The sequence below is a fragment of the Pseudopodoces humilis genome, chromosome 30, assembly GCF_049639895.1.
Source record: "Pseudopodoces humilis isolate 2021_Gansu_Grassland_sample_001 chromosome 30, ASM4963989v1, whole genome shotgun sequence".
Classification (NCBI taxonomy): Eukaryota; Metazoa; Chordata; class Aves; order Passeriformes; family Paridae; genus Pseudopodoces; species Pseudopodoces humilis.
The window spans coordinates 734,080-747,615 of NC_142229.1; the positions used below are offsets into that span (position 1 = coordinate 734,080).

The 13,536-nt window shown below is 45.0% G+C and overlaps 1 long non-coding RNA gene across 1 annotated transcript; it reads left to right on the forward strand.

Moving 5' to 3' along the window:
- The first annotated feature begins 463 nt into the window (after positions 1-463).
- LOC148182409 (uncharacterized) lies at positions 464-3,248 on the forward strand. Its single transcript, XR_015774731.1, has 2 exons — positions 464-597; positions 2,894-3,248. It is a non-coding gene; the product is annotated as an uncharacterized LOC148182409 (long non-coding RNA).
- The last annotated feature ends 10,288 nt before the right edge of the window (positions 3,249-13,536 follow it).

Consider the following 13,536-nt stretch of genomic DNA (forward strand, 5'->3'; position numbering starts at 1 on the left):
CCAATTTGGGCTGGTGAAGGAATCCCAGCCTGATTTGGGTTGGAAGTGACCTTAAAGCCCAGCCAGTGCCACCCCCTGCCATGGGCCAGGACAACTTCCACGGTTCCAGGCTGCTCCAAGCCCTGTCCAGCCTGGCCTGGGACACTGCCAGGGATGGGGGAAAAGGCTTTTCCTTCAGCTTATTTAAAGAACAAAGATTTTTTATTTGGCTTTAGCACTAGATGGGGCTAAAGGACTAAGAAGAAGAAAAAACACCACGGGATGTGAAAACCACTGGGAAAAGAGGAGGGAAAAGCCAGTGGGGGCAATGAATGCTGTCAGAACCCCTTCACTGGCTCAGCTTTGTGACAGGAACCAAACCCTCACCCTGCAGGTGTTGCTTGTCAGCACTGGTGAGGGTCAGTGAGGTGGAGTGGGGTGTAAACCATGAGTAGGATACGTTGGATAACAGCACTCGGCAAGTGGATCCTGGTTTCTTTCATCAGAGCCTTTCTCTGCAGGTTATAAAGGGCCTTCAGAAAGCAGCATCTCCTCAGCTTTCAACCTGCAGAGTCCAGGAATAACCCCAGGAGATACCACTGCAGAGGAAGGACCCAGGTTTTGTGTTTATGAGCTCATTTTTACATGGCTGGGTTTAGTGGTTTACTGGGTGACTTTTTATTTATCATTTCTGCTTTCAAAATACACAAGAAACCTCCTGTTTAGCTTGTTACTCTCTGGAATTTCCCCTCCTGTCCCATCTAGGTAAAAAACCTGTTGGTAATCAGATAAAACAAGGAAATAACAATTTTTTTGCAAGCACAATATCCCTGGACTGTTGCAGTTAAGAATTTTAACTCTTCTTATCCATCCTATTGCAAATTGTGCTTATCAATCCTATTGCAAACTGTGGTTACCAATCCTCCTGTAAGCTATCCTTATCAATCCCCTGGCAAAGATCTGCTGTTGCACCAGCTTTTGCCTGCATTAACCTGAGCATTTGTGTGTAAAGATTTCAGTAAAATTCAACAACCAGCTGTTTTCTCATTTGCTCCATGAGTGTAGAAGCATTTAATGAAATTGCTTATGGTTTAGTGATTTGTATGACATAAACAATATTTCCCTTCTGTCAGACCTGGGCCAATCTTAAATCGCTTGAGGATATAAACATGAGAAAACAAACCCAAGCAATTTAAATTAAATGCCTAATGTACCTGAGGACAGATTATCTGCTCTGCTTCCATCTTTCCTTTAAATCTTCTCGCAGTGGGGGCTCCTGTTTGTTGTTCAGTGTTTTATTGCACAAATACTTCAGAGAACAGGGGTGAGGGGATGGGTACTTTTGGAGGGAAGCACCAAAGAAATCCGGAGTCCTTTTAAACCTGCAGTTTCATCATAGAGGAATATAATATCCTGAGTTGGAAAAGACCCATAAGGATCATCTGAGATGTTGGAACAAGCTCTGAGAGAAAAGACAGAGCTCTGGGACAGGGCAATAACCAGAGTACAGCAAGAAAGGACTCACTCCTTGGGGCAAAGAGTTTTTTAGTGCACATTTCTCATTTCCCTCAGGATGGAGCTGAGCCAGCTCCAGCTTGGGATGTTCTGGACTTTGCAACGGATCCATTTTTGTCACGTGAATTCACCTTCCTTCCTTTGCCCAGCTTGAATATCGGTGGCATGGAGATGTTTGTGTGGGCCTTTGTTTGTGATGTTTGTCTTGTGCCTGTGCAAAGAACTCTGGTTTTTAACAACCCAGAGCAGCTGTGGCTGCCCCTGGATCCCTGGAAGTGCCCAAGGCCGGGTTGGAGCAGCCTGGGACAGTGGGAGGTGTCCCTGCCATGACAAGGGTGGGGTTGGATGGGCTTTAAGGTCCCTTCCCACCCAAACCACTCTGTAATTCTATGCTTCATCCTTTTATTTGCTGATATCAAGGGCGTGAAACCTTGGTTGGTTTTAAAAGGAGAGTCTTTTCTTCCAGCAAAAGAAAGAGGAAACTCAGGACGTGGTGACCTTATGGAACCCTAAACTCCGTTTCCCTGCAGGCGGGGCAGGTGGCACTAAAACCACAAACCATCCCCTGGGGCTGTGTCTGACAGACCTGGCAGGTTCCCAGCAGCATCCCTGCCATCACTGGAGTCGAAGTCAGTTCTCTTCTTGGTGTGTCCAGTGCTTAGGAGAGTGCTTAATCACCAATTAGGGGACATTGCTTTCAAAAAGGAGGGCTGGGAAGGAAAGGAGCTGCTGTTGGAATATCACACTGGCTTTGGCATTAGACAGGCAGGAGCAATACATTAAAGAGAGCAGCAGAAAGTCTGATGCCACCTACGTTCCTCCCATGCAAGTTTTAATTATAGCTCTGGACTTGGCTGAGACGTGTCATTGAGCCCCGTGTTCAGACAGCTTTTCCATGACTAAAATTGGCTCCCAAGGACGATGTGTGGAGCAGGATGTTGAAACCCAAATGCATTTCAGAGAAGTCATTCTGGGTAGAGCCTCAGAATGAAGCTGAACCTCCCAGCAGGGCACAGAAGTTAAGCCAAATTGCAATTTCATTTGATGTATTCCTCGGGTTTTTCCCAGTTTCTGGGGAAAGCAGATGGGAGGCAGCTCAGTTCAAGCAATGAACTTATGACTGTGAGAGCTTTATGGCTTTTTTTGCCAAGAGACAGCTCTAATTGATTTCCTTGCACTGAGAAAAGTTATGTTTGGGAGACAATGTATTACTTATCACTGATCTAAAGGGAATTTTCAGCTGGAGCCTTTGGCATAGGTGGAAAGTTATAATTTGAACAAGCAAAGGGTGAGACTTTTTAATCCTTCACCTGGATATTGCTGTACAGAGGCTTGCTCGGTCTTGAGGCATTGATATGGAAAAAAAAATGTGTAAGAATAAATTTTCTGTCTTTTTTAGATGTGAAATTTGCCTTCGCCCTTCGGTTCTCTCCTGTCAAGTCACTGCATGAGCCCACGGGATGTCAAGAGATGATGTGGGGAGTGACATCAACTTGGAAATGGAGTCTGGAAAGTTGAAAATAGTCTAGCAGTCCCTATTAACTTATTCCTATTTTTTTTTCCTGAGCCTTATAAAACATTTCACGGTTGAAGCCAAACTCTGTGGTAGGATGAAAATGCCATCAGTTGATTGACTCTGCCAGCATCACCCTCAATCCAAAAGTGATTGAATGTGGTATTTTGAGTGTGTCCTTTGATAACCCCCTATTAAGGGACTCTTATATTTTGTTTTAAATTTGAACTTTTGTCTTAAATTTGTGATTTTTTTCTTGTTTGTTTGTTTTAAAATTGAGCTCTGGGCTTAGAGTTGAGGTGAATTGCTCAAGGTGACAAAATTCTGAGGCAAAGAGGGAACTAAATACTGCCAGAGAAGGACTTCCAATAATAATATTTTTCATAGAATCATGGAGAGGTTTGAGGCAAGAGTGATCCTCAAGACCACATAGTTGCAACCCCCCTGCCACTAGAACTGGCTGTTTTTCTCTGAAAACAAAAAGAAACTCTAAACATCTCTGGATAATTTACTGGTCCAGCCACCTGGATGCCATTAGGATTGTTTGTTCCTGGTGTCAGCTCCTGTTGAGGGGATGGAAGCAGATGGAAGCGTGGCTGTCAAAGCAGGGTATATCTGTTTGTGGAGCTTGAATGCAAGACCAGTTTTAAAAGACAGAGACTTCCTAAAAGAAATGAGTCTTGAAATCTAAGCCTTGCTGAGTAACTAACACAAATAACACCTTCCATTATTTAGGTTGTAAGCAATAAAAAATATTCTTGCTCACAATAGAGAGATTTCTCCATATATACTTGTTTCTGCTGTAAAGTTGAGGAATCTGTAATGCACTGCTTAATTAAACATTGCAGGGATATTGCTTTGGAGAGGAAACAAGTAATGAAGGGGATACAGTAAATTTTGGTGATTACAGATACAATTGTTTAGCCCAAGCATTGCATGGTCTGCTTTGCAGGTTAAAAAAAAACCCCAAAGAACACAATTTCGAATAAGCTCTGCCTTGCACTGCTAGCAGTGGATTAGGCTATTAAACTATATTTTCCCATTAATAAAACAAATGTTAATGCATTGTTTGATACTAATAATGAAGCCATTGTAGGAAGCACAGCTCCTTCCATTAACATTTATCACAGCTTGTCAAGGCTGGGGATGCATTCAGGGCTTTTTTCATCAAGGTGAATTGGGAAGGCACAGCAGGAACTTGCTGCCCTCTAAGTCTGCTTTGTGTTTGCCATGTTCTCATGGACAAGGCTGATCCAAGGGCTACAGAGAGCTGAACTTTAAATACATCGAACCATCTGCTACAGCACATCGCTGGCTTCATTAAATTTTATTAATTCTTAGCAGAGCGAGGCAAGGAAGAAAGCTCTGCTAAGCTCCGCCTGTTTCAAGAATCTATTAGGAGGCTGGAAATGCCCCACCAGCTCTTGTGGTGCTGCACAGATAAAATCTGCCTGTCCTAAGATTTTTGTATTGCAGCTTGTCTTGGGCACAGCCATAGAAACCTGGAGTTGGAATTTGCCCCTCTCCAGCAAATCCAACATGGCTGGGTCTGGCTGTGTTGGGGTGTGTGTAGTTAGGAGGGCATGGGGATCATTTAATACCTTGTCCAGCTGCTAATGGCTTGATTTTTACCTTTTCCAGATACCTGGGAGAAAGTTTAGGAGGAAAAATCTGGTGTCTTCAGGGGGACAAACTTGGGCACCTTACTGGGGTGGGGGTGTGTGCATTGATCAGGGCATGGGGGTGGTTTAAGGCCTCAACCAGCTGTTAATATCTTGATTTTTATCTTGTCCAGAGACTTGAGAGAAACTCTCTGGTCTCAAGAGGAAAAATCTGATGCCTTCAACTGGGTGCTGCTCACTGCAACGAGACGGTGTGGGTGTTTTTCCCCCCACATCTTTTTGTCAGAGGTGGTTGGGCATTAATCCTTTTATCCCTGGCAATTCTGTCAGCTGGCTGGGGAGAGAGCAGGAGGGAAAGCACCTGCACAATGTTTATTCTCCCTGTTGTAAGGCTTTGTGCAGACACTCAAATTGGGGATATTTTAATGCAAACAATGATATTTGCAGATAAAAGCCTGTGTAAGGGGATGGCTAGAACCTCCCCATCAGTGATTTGGGTGATGCTGCACACAACATTTCCTCTTAAAGGGAGAGCAGAGGGCACAGGCAGCTCCCTGAAGCCTCAGCAAAAGCTGTTTCCAAGGTCTGCTGGAGCTCTGGGAGCAGGGCCACACTGCACACAGGTGTCTGTCACAAACAGGATGGCAGTGCCTTCAATCACAAATAAATGAAGTCGAAGGCAAAACAAGCTCCTGGTATGTTGGGGCTGTAGCCACAGCTGTGCCCTCCTCATCCAGAGCAGCAATTTGTGTGAAAAGCCTGTGAGGGAGGCACAGTTGGTGAGTCAAAGGCATAAATACCCATAACCAAGCAGGTTCAAAGAAATGATGCTGTGCTATTAAGGAGAACATTTCTGAGTCCTCCAGCTGTGTGACTGTATCAATTCTGAAATGTACCAATTTACAAATATGCCTCAAAAAGCAAACCCAGCCATTTACTGGGATGCTTCTGAAGTCTGTGCAGACCTTAATTTGCCTTATCAAAGGATAATCTGTTGTGTCAAGACTTGGAAGAAGGCTTGATTAAAAAAGCAGTTGAGGTGTAAATGCTGACATCTGAGTGGTGCAGAAGTAGTATTTATTTAAATGCATTTAATGAGTGATTTTGGTAATGTGGCCCTGTATTTAGAGTTGCATTAGTGACTCTTCCTTCAGCAGGGTTTAGTCACACACTGCTTGTCTTTTGCTGCCAAGATTATTCCTCTGCTCTGTGGCAGGCCCCAGGCTCGTGGTGTTAAATACTGGACAAAGCCAGCAGGCTCAGCACCCTGAAGCTTTTGTTGAGAGCAGAGAAGGAAGGGAAGCAGCCTGGGATTTTGGGGTTTAAAGGGCTGATGTGCCCTTCTGTGCTCTCCTGGCAGCTTGTTTGCTCTCACTGTTGTCCATCAACAGGGTTTAGGTAAAACCTTGCCTTGTGTGAGCTCCAGGGCACGGCTTGAGAGAGCTCAGCTCCAGTTCTGCCAGCATTAACGGTTTGTATAACTTTTTAAGAGTTTTTATAAGTATTTAAATTAAAATGAATGATCTTAAATATTTGCTTAAACAACAAATTAAACCTCCTCCGACTGTTTTGGCATGAATACAACTTTCCATTAGGCTGCAAATGATTATTCTGAGTAGGACAAATAAAAATAGATTTTTATCTACAGCTTTGATGCCTTCAGCACTCAGCCCTGCCCTGCTGGGTACAGGTGGAGTGGCTGCCCATTCCTACCTGGAAATCTCCTTCAGGAGCTGCCATCCATGTAGAATTATGGCAAAACCCCACTGTTGCTTGGAATAAAGCTGTAGCAAGGGATCCTAATCCCTTTTCTCCCCAAGACACTCTTTTGTGTGTTGGGCCACATTAATATTATATAGTATTAGGTGAAGCAAATACTCTGTATTTGAATACATGTAATTAAGCATCACACAGTTAAGTAGCTGGAAATAAACTTAGCTTTGAATAAAATATGGTTGTTTCTGCTAACATTGTAATGCTTGGGCTTATAATTTCCCTCTTAAGTAGTCTTTATTTTTTTGTGAAACACTTAAGTGGTTGTGTTTGGGTTTTATTAGTCTTCTTTTTTTGTTTGCCTACCTTCTCCAGCATATTCAAAGTGTCCCCTATTCAAATCACGTAATTTTAATTAAATTCAATAGAACATTTCTCCTTTCTGTATTAATGTACCTGTGTTGGCTCTTCTAATACAGGCTCAAATATTGTCAAATTTAAAATTCAGCTCTTTCATGAAAGAGAGGAACATAAAGTGAATGCAGCTGGTGAAACCAACTGTTGGAGCAGCTGATGAATACAACCTCCTGCTCAGGTACAGAGCGTAAAATCCTGTTGTACAGACAATTTCCTCCAGATTGAATGAGACCTGAAATTTAATTCGTTGTTGAAGAGGGTTTGTGTTTTTAAAAATACTCCCTGGGGAAGCGTTGTGCCTTTCTGCATGGCACAGAGGTGAGCTCAGCGTTACCTGTGTGACGTGGCTGATGGACGAGATGGTCAGATTTGCCAAAAAACACATTAAAGACCTCGAGGTATTTGGGATTCAGCGCTGCTCAGGCCTGCGGGAGCAGGTGGTGGCAATGGCAGTGGCTTTCTCACCCCCACTGGCACCAAGTGCTGCAAACAAGCTTTGCCTTTTCTGAGGAAGGTGGAAGGATTTCAGAGCCTGTGTGAAAAGCATCTCTCCTTGCAGGCTCTGGACTGAAAGCTGAGATCCTGGAGTGGCTCTGGATGAGGACCCAGTAGGGCTGGCTGCTCATCCTTTGTGTGGGGCCGGCTCACCCTTCGGTGGGGCCGCTCACCCTTCAGTGGGGCCTGCTCACCCCTCGGTGGGGCCTGCTCACCCTTCGGTGTGGGGCCGGCTCACCCTTCGGTGGGGCCGCTCACCCTTCAGTGGGGCCTGCTCACCCCTCGGTGGGGCCGGCTCACCCTTCGGTGGGCCTGCTCACCCTTCGGTGGGGCCGGCTCACCCTTCGGTGGGCCTGCTCACCCTTCGGTGGGGCCGGCTCACCCCTCGGTGGGGCCTGCTCACCCTTCGGTGTGGGGCCGGCTCACCCCTCGGTGGGGCCGGCTCACCCTTCGGTGGGGCCGGCTCACCCTTCGGTGGGGCCCGCTCACCCTTCGGTGGGGCCGCTCACCCTTCGGTGGGGCCCGCTCACCCCTCGGTGGGCCCGCTCACCCCTCGGTGGGGCCGTTCACCCCTCATTGGGGCTGTTCACCTTTCAGTGGGGCTGGCTGAGCCTCCTGGCTGCTGTGTCCCTGCTCGCAGCTGAGGAGTAGTGGGCCCCTTTCCCCATGGATCCAGCAGGGAAAAGCGCTGCTCGGGGCCGGCCCAGCAGCTCTGCCGTTCCCAGAGCTGCTGCAGGAGGAGGCGATGCAGGAAGAAATTCGGATGGGTCCCCAGCTGGTTTATGTCAATTATTAGAGTAGCTTTGTGGCCAGATCAGGGCTGGCCTTTTTCACACACCTTTGAAAATAAGATGCTCTTGCTCTGCAAGCTTCTTTTTGTGGCTGGTTTATTGGTCCTGAGCTCCCTAGAACTCTGCTCCAGCCACTGCTTCCCATATGCTCACTTGGCTTTGGGAAGGGCTCTCTGGGAAGCCATCCAAGAGGAGCCAGATCTTCCTCTGCAGATAATGTTGTCTCTTTTAACAGCAGAAAATAATCAAATATTAAAGAGACTGGCTAAAGGCCTTACAAAGAACAATTAATTTGATGAACTGAAAGTTTGCAGATCAATTTTCAGCAGTGGGCAGCCTCACTTGACAGGCCTCAATGCTATTGTCACACATAGAGGCACGGATTAGAACGTCTGTGTGATCTGCAGATCATTGTTCCTTGCTCGTTACATGTGCCCGAGTAGAGGAGACTTTTCCATCCCTGTGACCTTTAGAAGAACACTGATGGAAACCTGACACCTTTTCCCCATGCACTCACTTCCCACTGCAACTCACTAAATGTGGAGTGGTCTTACAAATTTAGCAAAAAAGGCATTTGTGGCCCATTCTCTCATCAGTTATTTTCTTCCAGGTTCAGAAGCTGCACTAAATCTGTTCACATGTATTTGTCTCAAAGTATTTGTCGTAATTTTCTTTCTGCTCCTTCACTACCAGCTCCTCTGCCCTGTCCAGGAGGACAAAGTCCTGATTTTACATTGGTTTTATGATAGATAGAGAACAATTCTCTCACGTTCAATGTGAGCTCTACTTTTCTGTAAGAAACTCAATTTGAGCAGTTTCCACCTGACTGTGTGGTCACTCTCTTACAGGTTCTACCTGTTCTTGCAGAAACTCCAGACTGTGACTAGAACACAGTGGGTTATTTCTGTTTTCAAATTGTCCATCTCTATATTAGCTGATGAATTATTTGCAGCTCAGCTGTTTCCATGTCATTGCCTTAAATTTGTTCTTTAATAGAGAAGTAATCTGCAATGGTTTTCCTCTCCCTTAAATCTGTATTCCACTGCTGTCCCATCTGTTTAATACATTTCCTTTACAAACCTAGACTTATGTTTTAGCCTAATGCCAGCAAGAGCTCTGGTAAGATTTATTCTTCTGGGCCCTAATGTGAAATGAGTAATGCTACAACTGGCTCCCTTGGTAGCAGCAACACGTTTTACTACTGATTGTCAGAAACAATAAAAAAGAGAATACGTTGGTAGTTTCTGTGCTATTTGCTTCCTGGGATTTTTGTCCTGGATTAACCTCCACAAATATATTGCATGAGTAACTTTGGAGAAGTTCTCAGCATGTGTGGAGGAGAGAAACAGGGGAAAGAAATTGAGTTGTTGCTGCAGCTTGTAATAATAAACATCAAGAGGAGAGGGGTTCATGGCAAGGCTGTGGCGACCCACTGGGCAGCCACTGTCAGGTGTCCCACTGTGTTTTCCAGAGCACAGAAATCATCTCTCAGCATGGAATTTGCATATCCACAGCTGGAATAAGTTGTGTCTCAACTCGGCCAACGCACAGCCTAACTGTGTGCTGCAGGTAAGACTCAATTCAAAGCTTTTAAAATTTCAATTCTCTTACAAAAGCTAAGATTTGTCAAATTCTGGGTTCTAGCACAGCCCAAGGGATAAGGGTGTTCTTTTAAAGCAGTAGTTGACCACTTGGCTCAGCATCAGAGGCTGGATTTGTTTTATTAGTTTTGCTGGGAAATGCAAGTGCTTTCTGCTCTAGTTATTAAATAGATGAGCATGGCCTTCTTTTATAGATAAAAATACTGTGAAAATTAATCTGTTAACAGCCATCCAAGGTCTGAGTGAGTGGGCAGAGAAATCTTCAGTGCTGAATGCTGTTCGGCTTTTACACGAAGGAGTTCTAGAAAGATATCGAAGAAAGTTAAAGTCTGAATTTCAAATGGAAAGGAAACCAAGCCTGACATTTGAAAGTTGATATAACCCCCTCCTAAAGCAGGTCAGGAGTGCTTCGAAGCTGCCCCACTTTCAGCTGGTAAAGTGCAGGAGTTCTTGTTGTTATTTAAAATACATCAATTACCCGTGAGTGTCAGGAAAGGAGTGGAGTCGCTCTAAGAAGAGCCTCCAGGGAAAAGGCTCTTTCCTTTTCTCTGTGGAGGTTGGATGAGGGAAACATGGCTTTTCTCTTTGGCCAAAAGAAATTTTCCAGGGCTTAAAGGCCAGGACCTGTCACCACCTGATTGTGGCAGAGTGATGGTGATTTAATGCTGTTCCACTCGTCCTTAAGGACTTAATAAGGTTTCTGATGCAGTTTGTGCCTTTCTTCCATCTCCAAGCCCTGCTTCCCTTTGGGTCTTGGCAGGGAATATTGCTCTCCTGCAGTAATAATCATGGTTTTATCCTTTCCCATGTCCTCTCCCATGCTGTGGCATTTTCTGATTTGTGCGTTGAGTTCCACAAGTAAGCTTTTCAGAGCATTTATTTGGCTGTTTTACATCAGTGAGAGTGGCTGAGTTTGGGAAGCACAACAGACCCAATTGTGATCTAACTGCGGTGGGGTTTGGACAGAGCTGTCCCATCCCAAGTTTCCCTCTTGGCTCTGCCTTGCTGGAGCTGCTCTTTGACACCCTCACTATGCTGCAAAGGACACAGGGAGGATTTTACATTTGTTTTACATGTGTTGGACTAAACTTCCAGAGGCCTAAAATCTAATATCCCACCTGTCCTTTCTATCATTCACTCGAGAAGGACGAGAGGCAGTTAAAGTCCCCAGCAATGTCAGGATCATGACAGGAGCTGACGGTTTTGGGTTGTGGAGCGTTGCTTGCCATGAATGGCTCTGCAGAAATTGTCACATCTCATCTTTGTCTCCTGCCAGAGCTCCCTTTCCCAAAATGCTGCTGGGCTTTCCAAATTGCAATGATTTAGAAACAACTACCTTGTCTAAATTTTTTATTTTCACCCAGGCAAAGGTGCAGGGAAGTGATGTTGCAGAGAATTTGTGGCTGCCCCTGGATCCCTGGCAGCGTCCAAGGCCAGGTTGGACAGGACATGGAGCAAGCTGGGACAGTGGGAGCTGTCCCTGCCCATGGCACTGGGTGGGATTTAAGGTCCCTTCCAACCCAAACAATTCCATGGTTCTGTGATTCTATGACTTAACAGAGCCAGCAGTGCAATGTGGAGAGGGGAGGGAGTGTTTGAGCTTGGAGCCGCTGCTGTCAGCACTGATTTAACAGTTTATCCAGTTACAGCCCAAAAAGAAAATCAAACATTTTCAGCTTGCTAGGAACGGGAAGCAAACTTTGCATTGCAGCTGTGCTGAGAAGTTGGCTGTGATGAGACACCCAGGATGAAATGTAAAATTTGTTTCCTACTAGGAAACCATTTTACTCTGGTGGAAACTGCACATTGGCCACATCTGGGCACAGCTGGATGAGTGATTATAAAATGTGGGATGGCTTTTGCCTTGGAGTTTATGGCCTAAATAAATAGTTCACAGCACGAGGGTTGGTGTGAATATCTGAGCACTGGCCAAGGAGCAGTTATGCAGAGACACCTGGGCAAGCTGGGTCCCAAAATCAGCCCATTTATAGGTGGGAGTTCATGGCATGGAGAAAATATTAAGTGTGATTTGAATTAAATTCCTTAGGATTCTCCCTGGCTCATGTTCAATCCCAGCTTACCACTTAAAGTGTAATTTTTGGAGGACTTTAATGAGGTCTTTAAATAGTTTGCAGCTGTGTGAGCTCTAAAAATAAAGAAAAAAAATCAAAATTGGCTTTGAACACCTGTGAGCTTGGGATTTGGCTGGGAACTCTGTGCTGCTTCCCCATCTCTTGTTGGCATGTACATAACCATGGTTATAATCTGAAAGAGATGTGTTTTAAAATATCATTTAGGTGAAGTGTGACTCTTCACTTGGTAAATAACAGAAGGAAATACAGAGGAGGGAAAGGAAGTTAGATTTTACAGACATGAATGGATGCTGGGGCTGAATCTCCAGGCCCAATTTATTTCAAGGTTTGGTGGTGTTATTTGAAAAATGGAGCTGCAAACTTTTGAAGAAATGATTTCCTAAATTGGAAAAATTCTGTGCTCAAAATCAGCTGAAGATAGGAGCTTGTGAGAGTAAATTATGCCCCTGGGAATCATGGTATTCTCTTAGCAAAAGAGGTTTAGAGAGAGAGCAATGAGTGGAGATAGATGCAGTGAACTCAGTCTTTGGGAGCTAAGACTGATTTATTAGTTTTGTTTTTGCAGTTTGTGCTACCATCAGTACCTAAAGATGGATTTATAGTTTCTTAAGTAAATTCATCACCATGTAGACAGGATTTTCTTTGTTTTTTTTCTCTTTTGCAGAGGGAGAGATCTCACTGAAAAAATCAAGCTCATCTTTTGACTCAGGTATTTTTCCCCCTTAAATAATCAAAGCAGATAAAGAAATGCCATTTCCATGAGTTTGCAGGCCAGCTGTAGGGGATCACACCCCTTTCTAGAGGAGTGTTTCTGCCTGAGTGGCTGTGCCAGAGGCTCCAGATGATCCCCTCTGGAATGGGAGGGTCTCCAGACACGGGGGGCTGCATGTCATCCTCGACATCCTCAGCACTGCCCCACTTACCTGCAATCCCCAGTCCGGATGAAGTTCAGCCTCCACGGTGGGAGGAAAAAGCTAATTTCTTCAGGAATCTGATCTTTCACACTGCTCCTGAGCAGTTTGGATAATCATCTTTAACACTTATTTGGGTCCTTGCAAAGCAGCTTCCAAATTTATTTATAGGTTGAGAGCACAAAATGCTGGTTGGCTGACTTGGATCCACAAGGAGGAGAATTTCAAAGAGCTTTTCTTTATGCAGCCCTGTAACAAGAGTGCTGGGAAGCTTGTCCTAGAGTGGGAAGTTAAAGGCCTGGTAAAGAATTGACCTCTGAGCAAATCTCTTTGACTTTGGGGTTGAGCTCTAGCACAAGGACTTTGAAACCTGTGGCAGATGCAAAAGGATGAGCCTTGAATATCACAGAGGAAGTTGGTTTGCTTAATTTAGTGAGGAATGTTACAGAAAAAAAACCCTCAATTTTTTTCAGTTTTATTGGTGAATATAAATAGAATCTCATGGGGAGTTGCTGCTAACACAATGTTGTGCTGCATGGGATGTGGGCTGGTGATTGAAACCCCTTGCCACCCTCATTGGGTGCTTTGCTGCTCTCCAGGCAATGAAAGGGAAATCCATTCTTGTAAGTGGATCTTTTCATTGGCCCAGAGCTGTGAGATCTCTTTTACCCTCTGTCCCAGCTCACACCAGCCAGACACTGCCAGGGCTGAGTTTATTCTGCCAAAGAAAACCAAGCACCTGCCTGGAGGAGCGTTAGTGCTGATGGTGATGGCCTCAGTGTATTCCTGCTGCAGGGCACTCTCATTATCCTCCCGGCATTGTTTTGGTGTCTCAGGAATTCCAGAAGTTCCTATAAAGCAAACACGTTTTTGGATGGTGTCTGCC